A 13,691-nucleotide genomic window follows, 5' to 3' on the forward strand; every position below is an offset into this window, starting at 1 on the left:
AAGCATGACTTCTGTGCCTGACCACAGGTTGCCACTTGTGGTCAGGGCTGCCTGGAGCAGAGTTGTTAACCTGAGGAAGCCGCTAAGAGTAAGAGGTGGATATGAGGCTGGGGAGTGTGAAAACACCAAGGTAGTCACAATTGTAAGGAATGGGGCCTGTCCAACATAGTGCCAGGCAAATCATAGACCGGGGCTGTTTATGCATTTATTCTACAATTATTTACTCAGTCCATACTATAGGTGCTGGAGATGAGATGAAAGACTTTTCTCTAGCGTGGTGGGGCTGTCTCCTTAGAACTAATTTGATGGCCAGAGATCAGCTAAGAACTGGCTTTACAGCTCCAGCCTGGAAGAACTGTGTAAAATGCCCCTAGAGCTCAAGCTTTTACTTTTCTCTTGCCTCTGCCCATTCTGATGTTTCCTCTGCAGCAAAACAGGCTGGAAGGGAGTGGGGCCCTACTCAGAAGACCCCCACCTCTGCTGGGCCTCCTTGGCTCTGGGATATAACGACCCCCTCCTCAGTGAGTGGCCTGGGCTCCTGGGAAGGGAGGGAATTGTGTGGAGCTGCGGTGAGGCAGGCAGGGGAGTGGTTGACCACTAGCAGGGCTCCTTAGGTTCAGGTTCTGGTGTCCTTGGTGAACAAAAGGAGAAAAACACAGTCTTGTAATTTGTAAATGTGGTAATTGTATATTTGGTTTAGAGCTCTGGGATGAACAGAAAAAACAAAATGGCCTTTTGGTGGTGACAGCCTGAGAACCCTGAGCTCAGGCGTGGTAGGCTGCATTGAGGGAATCATTTACCAGGGAGGGGAGGCTATTTCTGTTGCATTAGCAGAGAAACCACTAGAATCTGGAATGTCCCTGTGACTGTTGGCAAGGAGTGGAGGAAGAAAGGGTCCCTGCTATTATGGGCTCCAGATGGTGGAAACAGCAAAAAGAAATGGAGGCTGGATTTGATGCCCTCTGATGTCCTGTGTGACCCAGGACAAGTTCAGAGGGAACTACTGTTGATTGCACAATGTGGTGATAGGGTAAGAAAAATGAACAAAATTTTGTGTTAACATGTATGAAAGTTTTTAGTTTTATGTTATTTAAATACATTTTAAACTCAGTCTTGTTTACTACCACATCCACCCCTAGTACATTTTTTTTCTCTTTGAAGATTAGCATCTTTTGTAGATCTGAGCACTTTGCTTTCCTTCTCTTTCCCTGTCTTCTTTTAACTTCCTCACAGCTGGGCTCACCAGCCCCTTCTGGGTGGGTCCTTCCTGCAGCCTGAAGGCTGAGCCTCTTCTCTCCCTGGTTCCCTCCTTTCTAGCACATGGGGAGTCTGCTTAGGCTGCTGTCTAACCCTCAGCCAGCCGGAAGTCCCTGCCCTGCTAAACCCCTATAAGTACTTGCTTCCCCTTTCCCAGGAGAGGAAAGCTGGAGAATGAGCCTCCAGGAACTGCTCTGATCCTGGTGATGAGAGAGCAGTGCTGGGAGGGGAGCTCCTGCGGAGGACAGGGACAGACAGGGTGGGGGAGGTGATGGGCGGCTCCTGCAGGGGAGAAGCACTGGGCTGGGAGACAGGAGCCCTGGCTCCAGGCGTGGCTCTGCCCTATGTGACCCAGGACAAGTTCACCCTCTGGGGCGCCTCCTCCTCCGTGAAAGGAGGGGTCTGGGCAGATCTCCTCGAAGACCCCTCCCAGTTGTGACATTCTGGGATTCGGTGCCTCCACCCAGACCGGAATCTCCTGTGGGGACTTCAAGGCCTCTGCTCTGTCTCTTCATCCTGTCCTGTCTTATTCCTGTGTCCTGACAGGGACTGACAGCTTTTGAGCCTGTTTAGGGAACCTTCAAAGAGAAGACCCCTGGCAGTCCTTGTGGTCACTTCTCAGTCCTTCAAGGAGGGAGGAGATGCTCCTCTTCAAGCTTCCCCTTGGGAATCCAGCCTGGACCTCTGTTTTCTCTGCCTCTGCTCTGGGGAGGGGTCTTGGGACTCAGTGTCCTCACACCACCTGCTGAAGGACATCATCTCCTTCCCCACAGTGTGTGGAAACTTGGTCTGCAAACCACACTCCGGAAAGCATGTTACAGCTGGGCCATTTAGAAGCAGCTAACTAATAATTCCAGCCAAAGTGTTTCAGTTTGTTTGTTTAGCAGAATATTTAGCTTCCTCCTTGCTGATCCCAAGTGGTGAGCCTCTTACCAATGCTTAAGGGGAGGGACACAAACATTGTTTTGGCCAGAATTACCTGTGAAAACCTCTTAGGAAGGTACCACATTGGAGACTGAAATACTGTTCCTCAGTAAAACCAACTGCCACATTTCCCTTATTGGAACAAGGGCTGTTTCTTGAGCCCAGATTAAACGGAGCACTTATGGCTAGTGTCCATTGTTATACTAAGAATTTTTTATTTAAACATTAGATTAATAATTTTAACATTAGATTCTCTTTGGTTATTTATAATCTTTTTAATACATTATTAGATTCAGTTTGCTGGTATTTTGCTGATGATTTTTTGTCTGTATTCATATGCTATATTGGTCTATAATTTTCTTTTCTTGTGGTTTCCTTAACTGGTTTTGGTATCAGTGTAATATACTCATAGAATGAGTTAGGATGTGTTCTCTTACCTACTTTTAATTCTAATTTTAGAAGAATTAAAAAAGATTGATACTAATGTTTTAAATGTTTAATAGAATTAATCAGTGAAACGACCTGGTCCTGGACTTTTCTTTGTCAGAATGTTTTTTTTGGTTAGTAACTCAATCTTTTTATTTGCTGTAGGTTTGTTGTGATTTTCTATTTCTTCTTGAGTCAGTTTTGTTCATTTGTATTTCTAGGAATTTGTCCATTTCATCTATGTTACATAATTTGTTGATGTATAATTGTTCATGATATTCTCTTACAATCCTGTTATTTCTGTGAGGTTGCTATTAATGTTCCCAATTTCATTTCTCTGATTAATGATTTGTGTCTTCTATCTAATTTTCCTTTTTCAGTCTCACTAATGGTTTGTCAATTTTGTTGAGTTTTTTTCAAAAAACCAATTTTGGTTATGTTGATTCTTCCCATTGTTTTTCTATTATCTATTTCATTTTTCTCAGCTCAAATATGTATTATTTCCTTCTATCTGTTAATTTTGGGTTTTGTTTGCACTTCTTTTTAGTTCTTTAAGGTGTCAATTTAGGTCATTAACTGGAAATCTTTTTTCTTTTTAAATATAGGTATTTACTACCATAAATTTCCCTCTGGGTGCTACCTTTGCTTCATCCCATATTTTGGCAGTTCTGTTTCCATTTTCCTACATCTCAAAGTGTTTTCTTTTCTCTTTTTAAGTATAATTGACTTAAAATATCCTATTAGTTGCAGGTGTACAACATAGTGATTTGATACATTATATTATAGTAATTTTGTATATTATGAACTGATCATCACAATAACCCTAGTTATCAGCTGTCACCATACAATGTTATTACAATATTATTCACTGTATTCCCTATGGTGTATATTACATACCTGTGATTTAATTATTTTATAACTGGAAGTATGTACCTTTTAATCCCCTTCACCTATATCATCCATCGCCCCACCAACACTGCCTCTGGCAACCACCAGTTTGTTCTCTGTATCTGTGAGTCTGTTTCTGTTTTGTTATGTTTGTTCATTTGTTTTGTTTTTTAGATGCCACATATAAGTGAAATCAGAAAGTATTTGTCTGTCTTTGTTTGATTTATTTAACTTAGCATAATACTCTCTAGGTCCATTCATGTTGTTGCAAATGGCAAGATTTTATTTATTTTTTATGCTGAGGAATATTCCATTATATATATAAGCTACATCTTCCATTATCCACTTATCTATTGATGGACATTTAAGGTGCTTCCATATCTTGGCTATTGTAAATAATGCTGCAACAATACTGCTCATATCTTTTCAAATTAGTGTTTTCATATTCTTCAGCTAAATATGGAGAAGTGGAATTGTTGGATCATATGGTAGTTCTATTTTTACGTTTTTGAGGAAATTCCATACTGTTCTCCATAGTGACTGCACCAATTTACATTCCCACCAACAGTGCAAAAGTGTTCCCTTTTCCCACATACTTGCCAAAACTTGTTATTTGTCTTCTGATAATAGTCATTCTGGCAGGAATGAGGCAATATTTCATATGGGTTTTGATTTGGATTTTCCTAATGAGTAGTGACTTGAAAATCTTTTCATGTGTCTGTTGCCCTTCTATATGTCTTCTTCAGAAAAATTTCTGTTCGGGTCCTTCTCATTTTTTAATTGCATTGTTTGGGTTTTTCATTTGATACTGACATGTATGAGTTCTTTACAAATTTTGGATATTAATCCCTTATCAAATACATCATTTGCAAATATCTTTTCTCATTCAGGAGGTTGCCTTTTCATTTTGTTGACAGTTTTCTTCACTGTGCAGAAGCTGTTTAGTTTAATGTTGTACCATTTGTTTATTTTTTATTTTATTGCTATTGCTTGAGGAGATAGATACAAAAAATTATTGCTAAGAATAATGTTAAAGAGCATACTGCCTATGTTTTCTTCTAGGAATTTCATGGTTTCAGGTCTTATGTTTAACTGTTTTACCCATTTTGAGTTTATTTTTGTATATGGTATAAGGAAGTGGTCTAGTTTCATTCTTTTGCATGCAGCTGTCCAGTTTTTTCAGAATCATTTATTGAAGAGGCTCTCTTTCCACATTGTATATTCTTGCCTCCTATGTTGTAGATTAATTGACTTTATGAATGGGAGTTTATTTCTGGGCTCTATTCTGTTCCATTGATCTATGTGTCTGTTTTTATGCCAGTACCATATTGCTTTGATTGCTTTGATAGCATGGTAGTATTGCTTGAAATCAGAGAGTGTGATGTCTCCAGCTTTGTTCTTCTTTCTCAAAATTGCTTTGGATATTTGTTTTGTGTGTGTGTGTGTGTGATTCCATACAAATTTTAGGATTATTTGTTCTATTTCTTTGAAAATTACCAGGAATTTCAGTTGAGATTGCAATGAATCTGTAGATTGTTTTGGGTAGTATGGACATTTTAACAATATTGATTCTTGCAATCCATGAGAACAGAATTCTCTTTCCATTTACTTGTTCATTGTCAATTTATTTCATAAGTGTCCTATAGTTTTCAGTGTATAGGTCTTTTCCTTCCTTGATTAAATTTATTCTTAGGTATTTTATTCTTTTTGATGTAATTTTAAGTGGGATTGCTTTCTAATTTCTCTTTCTGATAGTTTGTTATTAGTGTATAGAAATGCAATAGATGTCTGTATATGAACTTTGTATACTGCAGCTTTACTGAATTCATTTATTAGTTCTAATATTTTTTGGTGGAGTCTTTAGGGTTTCTTATATAGAGTATCATGTCATCTACAAACAATGACATTTTATTTATTTCCTTCCAATTTGGATTTTTAAATTTCCTTTTCTGCTTATCATTGCTAGGACTTCAAATCCTATGTTGAATAAAAGTGTCTAGATTGAGTATCCTTGTTTTGTTTCTGATCTTAGAGGAATGCCTTCCTTTGTCTTTTGTTACAGTCTTTTTGTCTAATACAAGTATTGCTAACCCAGCTTTCTTTTCATTTTCATTTGTCTCTTGTAGGCAGCATATAGATGGGTCTTGTTTTTCTGTTGTTGCTGTTTTTTCTTTAATCCATTCAGCCACCCTACATCTTTTGATTGGTGCATTTAGTCCATTTACATTCAAAATGATTATTGATAAGTATGTAATTATTGACATTTTTTACTTGTTTTCTGGTTGTTTAGCTGGTCTTCTCTGTTCCTTTCTTCTCTTGGTTCTTCCCTTCTGGTTTGATGATTTTTTTTTTAGTGTTATGTTTGGGTTTCTTTCTCTTTATTTTTTTGTATCTTCTGTAGGTTTTGGTTTGTGGTTACAATAAGGTTCATACACACACACACACACACACACACACACACACACACATATATATAGCAGTTTATTTTAAGCTGATAGTCACTTAAGTTCAGATGCATTCTAAACGCACTACATTTTTCCTCCTCTTCCTCCACATTTTATGTCTTTGATGGCATATTTTACATGTTTTAATTTTGTGTAAACATATTAAATACTTCTTGAAGTTACAGTTGATTTTAGTACTTTTGTCTTTTAACTTTCATACAAGTTTTTAAGTGGCTGATCCACTGTCTTTACTACATATTTGCCTTTACCAGTGAGATTTTCTTCTTTCATATATTTTCTTACTTCTAGTTATGGCCTTTTCTTTTCTGCTTAAAGAAGACCCTTTAACATTTCTTTAAGGCCAGTTTAGTGGTGACAAACTCCTTTAGTTTTTGCTTGTCTGAGAAACTGTTTATCTCTCCTTCAATTCTGATTGATAACCTTGCCAAGCAAAGTATTCTTGGTTGCAAGTTGTTGTTGTTTTTTTTTTTTCCTTTCAGCACTTTAAGTATATCATTCCACTCCCTTCTGGCCTACAAAGTTTCTACTGAAAATCATCTGATTGTCTTATGGGGGGGTGTCCCCTTGTATGTGACTAGTTGTTTTTCTCTTGCAGCCTTTAAAATTCTTTCTTTATCTTTCACAGTTTTCATTTTAATTATGATATGTCTTGCTGTGGATCTCTTTGAGTTCATCTTGTTTGAAATTCACTGTGATCCCTAGACCTGGATATGTGTTTCCTTCCCCAGGTTAGGGAAGTTTTTAGTCATTATTTCTTCAAATAATTTTTCTGTCCCTTTCTCTCTCTCTTTTCCTTCTGGAACCCCTGTAATACAAATGTTAGTATACTTGATATTATCCCAGAAGTCCCTTAAATTATCTTCATTTTTTAAAATTATTTTTTCTTCTTGCTGTTTGATTAGGTCATTTCTACTATTCTGTCTTCCAGATCACTCATCCATTCTTCTGTATCATCTAATCTGTTGTTGATTCCCTCTAGTGTATTTTTCATTTCAGTTATTGCATTCTTCAGCTCTGATTGTTTTTTTCTTATGTTTTCTGACTCTTTGTGAAGTTCTCACTGTGTTCCTACATTCTTCTACCAAGTTCAGTTAGCCTCTTTATGACCATTTTTTTGAGACTCTTCATCAGGTAAATTACTCATCTCTATTGTATTAGGGTTTTTCCCTGGGGTTTTATCTTGTTTTTTCATTTAAAACATATTTTTCTTTCTCTTCATTTAGTATGACTTCTGTGTTTGTGTCTATGACTTAGACCAAGCAGCTACCTATCCTGGTCTTGAAGGCATGTCCCATGTGTAGACTATGTGTGCTTGGAGGCTTTGGCAGGCTGCCTGGAGCTGGAGAGGGTGCCAGCAGGAATATCCTGGGTTGCACCACATTGGGGTTGGCCTGGCAGGATGACTGGGGCTGGAGGGGGCACAGGCTGGGTGGTTCCTGAGGTGTGCCATGCCAGTACTGTCCTTGCAGGATGGCTGGAATTGGAGCAGGCATGGATCAGGGGGTGGGGTCCCAGAGTGTGCCACACCAGGATGGCTGTAACAGGAGTGAGCACAGGCCAGGGATCCCAGGGTGCACTGAGCTGGGGCCATCCCTGTGGAACTGCTAGAGCTGGAGCAGGTGCAGGCCTGAGGGGAGGGGATGGTCCTGGGACACACTACACTGGGGCCACCTTGGAAGGATGGCTGATGTTGGGGCAGACACAGATGGGGGAACCCAAAGTACATGGTGCCAGGCCAACTTTGGGGGAAGTTGTAGATGGTGGGGGCCAAGTGTCTGGGGTGTGCTGGGGTGGCCTTGGCAGGCCAGCTAGAGTGCCTAGACCATGTTCCCACCTGTGCTATCAAGGGGAAGGGAAATGCAAAAATGGCACTCTCTCGTGCCTCCAACTCTGGAGAAAATTACAGCAGTGCCCCACTCATTTGGCTGATTCTCTACACTTAGTAAGTGGATTTCCTTAATGTATAGTCTAGGTGACCTTTAAACCACTGTTTTATCATTGTGCTCCCCAGGGTGGGCTAGTCTGTGCATGGACTCCTCAGTGATATCCCTCCCTACTGCAGTTTGCCACATCAGGGGTGGGGTTCCTGTCTACAACACATCTTCATCTTTCCTACCCACAGTTAGGTGGTCCCTCTATCATTTGTTGTACAGAAGCTGTTCAATCAGCCCTTAGTTCTTCTTTAGGAGGAGTTGTTCTATATGTATGTGTAGATCCAATGTGTCCATGAGAGGAGGTGAGTTCAGGGTCTTCCTACACTGCCATCTTAGGCTGAAAGCCTCTCATATTCTTTTCTGATTTCCCTGTGAGTTCACCTCCGACCCACAGGTTGTTTTATTGTGTGTTATTTAAATTCCACATATTGGTGAAGTTTCTAGTCTTCCTTCTGTTATTGATTTCTAGGTTCATCCAATGGTGGTCAGAGAATATGCTTCATATGATTTTATTCTACTTAAATTTATTGAGACTTATTTTGTGGCCTAATACAAGGTCCTGGAGAATGGTCCATGCACACTTGAGAATAAGCGTATTCTGTTGTTGTTGGGTGAAGTAGTCTATGTGTTTCTGTTAAGACAAGTTGGTTTTAGAGTATTGCTCACATCTTCTATTTCCATACTGATGGTGATGGTTAATTTCATATGTCAAATTGGCTGGGCCATGGCACCCAACTATTTGGTCAAACATTATTCTTGATGTCTCTGTGAAGGTATTTTTTGGATGAGATTAACATTTAAATCTGTGGAGTTTGAGTAAAGCTTATTACCCTTTATAATGTGGGTGGGCCTCTTCTAATCAGTTGAAAGTCTTACTAGAACAAGGACTGACCTCCCCTCAGCAAGAAGAAATTCTTCCAACAGACTGCTTTTGGACTCAAGCTGCAAATCTTCCCTGAGTCTTCAGACTTCTGGCCTACCCCATGAGCTTTTGGATGCACCCATCTTCCACAATCACATGAGCCAATTCCTTAAAGTAAATATATATATTTACTTTGCTTTAAGTAAGTAAGTAAATAAATATATAAATTTATATAAGAATGTATAATTGGAATAGACATACTCAGCAACTGGCAGAATCCTCACATTGGTTTCCTGACTTGTGAAGTGAGAGCTATTCTGATAGGAAAGGCAAAGTGAAAGCCACTAGAACCATTTCTACCTAAAAAAATTGTAAACCATGAGTAATTCTGCTTTCACAGAGGAACTACATAGATTAGTGTCAAGAACTTGAAAGATGCCGGGGTGGTGATTCCCATTCCCAATCAACTCACCTATTTGACCTGTGCAGAAGAAAGATGGGTCTTGGAGAATGACAGTGGATTCTCAGAGTTAGGCTTGCTTACAGTGGACAGTAAGCTTAGCCAGGTGGTGACTTGAATTGCAGCTGGTGTACCAGATGTGGTTTCATTGCTTGAGCAGATTAACTCCTCCCCTGCTAGTGATCTGACAAATCCTTGTTTCTCCATCCCTTTTAAGAAAGATCACTGGAAGCAGTTTTCTTTCAGCTGGCAAGACCAGTAATACACTTTCATTGTCCTATTTGAGGGGTATACCAACTCTCACCTGTGTGCCATAACTTAATTTGCAGGGATCTTGGTTACTTTTCCTTTTTACAAGATATCACGTTGGTTCATTATATTGATGACACTGTGCTGATTGGACTTACTGAGCGAGTAGTTGCAACTATTCTAGACTTACTTGTTAAGACATATGTATGTTAGAGGGTGGGAAATAAATCCAACAAAAATTCAGGGACCTTCTACCTCAGTGAAATCTCTAGGGGTTTGATGGTGTGGGGCATGGTGAAATAACCCTTCTAAGGTGGATGATATGTTGCTGCATCTGGTCCCTCCTACAACCAAAACCAAAAAAACAAAAAACCTAGGCATAATGCCTCGGGGGTCTCTTTGGGTTTTCGAAATAGCATGTTCCTGATTTGGGTATGTTACTCCAGCCCATTTACCAGATGACCCAAAAAGCTATGAGTTTAGAGTAGGGCCCAGAACAAGAGAAGGCTGTGCAATAGGTCCAGGCTGCTGCACAAGCTTCTTTGCTGCTTGAGTCTTGTGATCCAACAGATTCAGTGGTGCCTGAAGTGTTAGTGGCAAATAGTGATGCTGATTGGAGACTTGGAAGCTCCCTATATGTGAATCACAGTGAAGGTCCTTAGGATTTTGGAGCACAGCCCTGTCATTTGGGATAATTACTCTCCTTCTGAGAAACAGCATTTGACCTACTACTAGGCCTTAGTAAAGACTGACACTTAACAATGGGCCACCAAACTACCATGCTGAAAGCAAAGGAAAAACAAAATAGGTTATTGAAGAAAGTAGTTATAAATACCAGCTATGACCATATGCCAGTTACAGAAACCAGAAGCAAGGACTGTAATTGTCAAGAGTATTTTTTTCTCATTTTGTTATGAGTGCATTTGTGTGTGTTTGTGTGTTTGTATGTGTAGTGTGTGTGTGTGTATAGTGTATATATTTATATTACATATATAATATCTCCAATATCTTTGTTTTCTTCCATCTCTTATCCCCTTATTATATAACATAAGACATACTGACTGTGACATTAAACTAAAAAGCTTCTGCTCAGCAAAAGAAATGATCAATAAAATGAATAGGCAACCTATGGAATGAGAGAGAATAGTTGCAAATCATATATCAGATAAGGGGTTAATATCCAAAATATATACAAGAAACTCATACAACTCAATAGCAAAAATACACAAAAAATACAATTTAAAAATGTGCAAAGGACCTGAATAGATATTTTTCCAAAGAAGATAGTCAAATGACTAATAGGTACATGAAAAGTTGCTCAAATCACTAATCATCAGGGAAATTCAAATCAAAACCAGAATGAGATATCACCTCACACCTGTTAGAATGGGTATTATCAAAAGATAAGAGATAAGTGCTGGTGTAGATGTGGAGAAAAGAGAACCTTTGTGCACTGTTGGTGGGAATGTAAATTGGTGCAGCCACTACGAAAAACAGAACAGAGGTTTCTCCAAAAATTAAAAATAGAACTACCATATGATTCATCAAGTCCACTTCTGGGTATATATCCTAAGGAAATGAAATAATCATTTCAAAGAGATATCTGCACCCCCATGTTTACTGCAGCATTACTTACAATAGCCAAGATGTGGAAACAACCTAAGTGTCCATTGACAGATGAATGGCTAAAGATGTGATATATATTTATATCACAATGAAATATACGCAACCATAAAAAAGGAGGAAATCCTGTCATTTGGAACAATATGGATGAAACTTGAGGGCTTATGCTAAGCGAAATAAGTCAGACAGAGAAAGACAAATATTGTAGGATTTCACTCATATGTGGAATCTAAAAAAAAAAAAAACAACTCATAGAAAGAGAAAAAAGATTGGAGGTGACCAGAGATAGGGGTGGGGGGTAGGGGAAATTGGTCAAATAAAATAGGTATCATTGCATCCCAAGTGCTATAGAGATCCAGAGACTCTCCTACAATTTCTGTGAATTCCCAGGGGCTTACAGCTCAGCTCTCTTGTTCTTCCTGAACTCCCCATCTCACTCAGCTCTATATTTCTCTCCTATATGGCACCTGCCCCCACTCCCGCCACTCCCTACACACATGCATGATCTGCTGCTGCTGATCAAAGTCTGCTTTCCTTTAATTCCACAAATATTATTGGCATAAGACCATTGTGTATAGCAAACTCTTACCAAAGGTACTGTGGTTGGTACACATGTGCTTGTTTATATGTTATGCCTTCACACAGGATGGATGGAACATTAAGGTGAGACTTCTTTAAAAAGTCCTTGGCATATAAAAAGTCAGCCTTGAACGTGTATTGGCTGACTCCTTTCCAATGTCCCTGGCCTCCAGCTGCATTACTGGTTCCCCTCTCCAGGCCCCTCTTCCCCACCCTCCTGCACGGAAATCATTTTCATAATCAAATAATTCCCAAAGAAGGAGTCCTTTCAAGAGAGGTATAGGGACACGAGAGGGAGTGGTGGCAGATGGGACTTGCTCTCCATTACCATGCAGGAGACCAGGGGATGAACTGCTTAGATTTTGACTCCACGTAAGAAGAAGTGTCTGACCCCAGGCTGCACAGATTACCTTTGCAAGATATTTCCCCATTACTATGTGGAGCAGAGGGGAAATAAAGCCAATGCTGAATATTCTCTTGTCTGGGATGCTTCAGAGCAGTTTTGGGGAGAGAAGAGACTGGACTGCAGGTGACTTGCTTGAGGCCACACAGTGGGATGGGAGAGGGGCTGTGATGTTGGGGGATAATTCCTGAGTTTGTTTCATGAGTCCAGACTCTGTCCCTTGATTAGCTGCGTGACCTTTCATAGGTCACATAATCCCTCTAGGACTCATGTTTCACATCCGTAATATGGTTTTGTATGCAGTGACCCAACTTTCTTGAGTGTGTGGGAGTGAAGTCAAACCTGCAGGCTACAAGGCCTTGAATACTGGTTCCCAGGACAAGGTAAATACCAATATTTGCATTGGGGATGTGGGGAGTTGACACTTTTCACTCAGAGCTTTGTTCTTTGCCCGCAGCTTCTCAGTTAGGCAACTGACGGTTGCCATTTATTGAAAATGAGAGAGGAAATTTGACTCACTGAAGAGAGTAGGAAGAGGAGACAACCACTATATCCAGGAGGGCCTAGCCCAGCCTTGCTATAAAAGCATGACTTCTGTGCCTGACCACAGGCTGGCATCGATGAACAAGGCTGCCTGAGGCAGAGCTGTTGATCCCGGAAAGCGGCAAAGTGTGGGCAGATGATGTGTGTAAAAACACAGAGTGGGGACTGCCCAACACGATGCCAGGCAGGTCCTAAAGTGATGCTGTTGGTTCATTTAGTCTATAATTATTATTGAGTGCCTACTGTGGTGCTGGGAGCTCAGTGCTTATTATGATTCAGCAAAGAGGATAGTGGGAGCACAGAGATGATAAAGTTCAATTCCAACCCTCAAGGGGCTGACAGTCTTCAGGGAGAAACTCAAATGACCCTATTAGAAAAAGAAAATTGCTATACTGATGTTATACACAAAATGCAGTTGTGAGCGTAGAAGCAACCTCCATTGGCCTGAACACTCAGAGGAGTTTTCAGAAGTAAAGAATGTGAAGGCAGTTGACAGGTCACCACAAGTTTGCTAGTGAGAGCCAGTTTGAAGAATGTGCTCTTGGCAGGAAAATAGCACACAGAGACACAGAAGGGCAAACAGCTCAGAATGTTCAAGAAGGCAGAGGAAGTAAGTCGCTGTTACCAGAAGTGACAAAGAGCCTTGACATGCTTTGGAAAGAGTTTTGGTTTTGTTTTAGCCTGTCATCCTGGCTCTCTGCCAGGGTCATTTCTCCACAACTAATTTCTTAGCCAATGATCAGCAAGTGTGGTCACAGTTTCCTTATTTCCAGGCCTGTCTGGGTAGCATTTTTCTTCTCTGTGTCATCTGCAGCTGATCAGGTAGCCTGACATGAGACCCCTGCTCAGGGGCTTAGGCCTCTGCTGGGCCTCCCAGCTTCTGGGCAGCATTTGCCTCCGGCAGGGTAAGTGGTTCAGGATCCCTGGGAATGCATGGCAACTGATTGGAGCCAGGATACAGGGTCCTGACCATCCAGAGGGCTGTTTAAGCTGCCAGGGCCTAGGAAGCTGAGCCACAGTGGACCACTGAGACAATATGATCCACTCTGACAATCCCTCACTATTGCACCCACCATGT

This window comes from Balaenoptera ricei, chromosome 1 (genome assembly GCF_028023285.1).
Source record: "Balaenoptera ricei isolate mBalRic1 chromosome 1, mBalRic1.hap2, whole genome shotgun sequence".
NCBI classification, from domain to species: domain Eukaryota; kingdom Metazoa; phylum Chordata; class Mammalia; order Artiodactyla; family Balaenopteridae; genus Balaenoptera; species Balaenoptera ricei.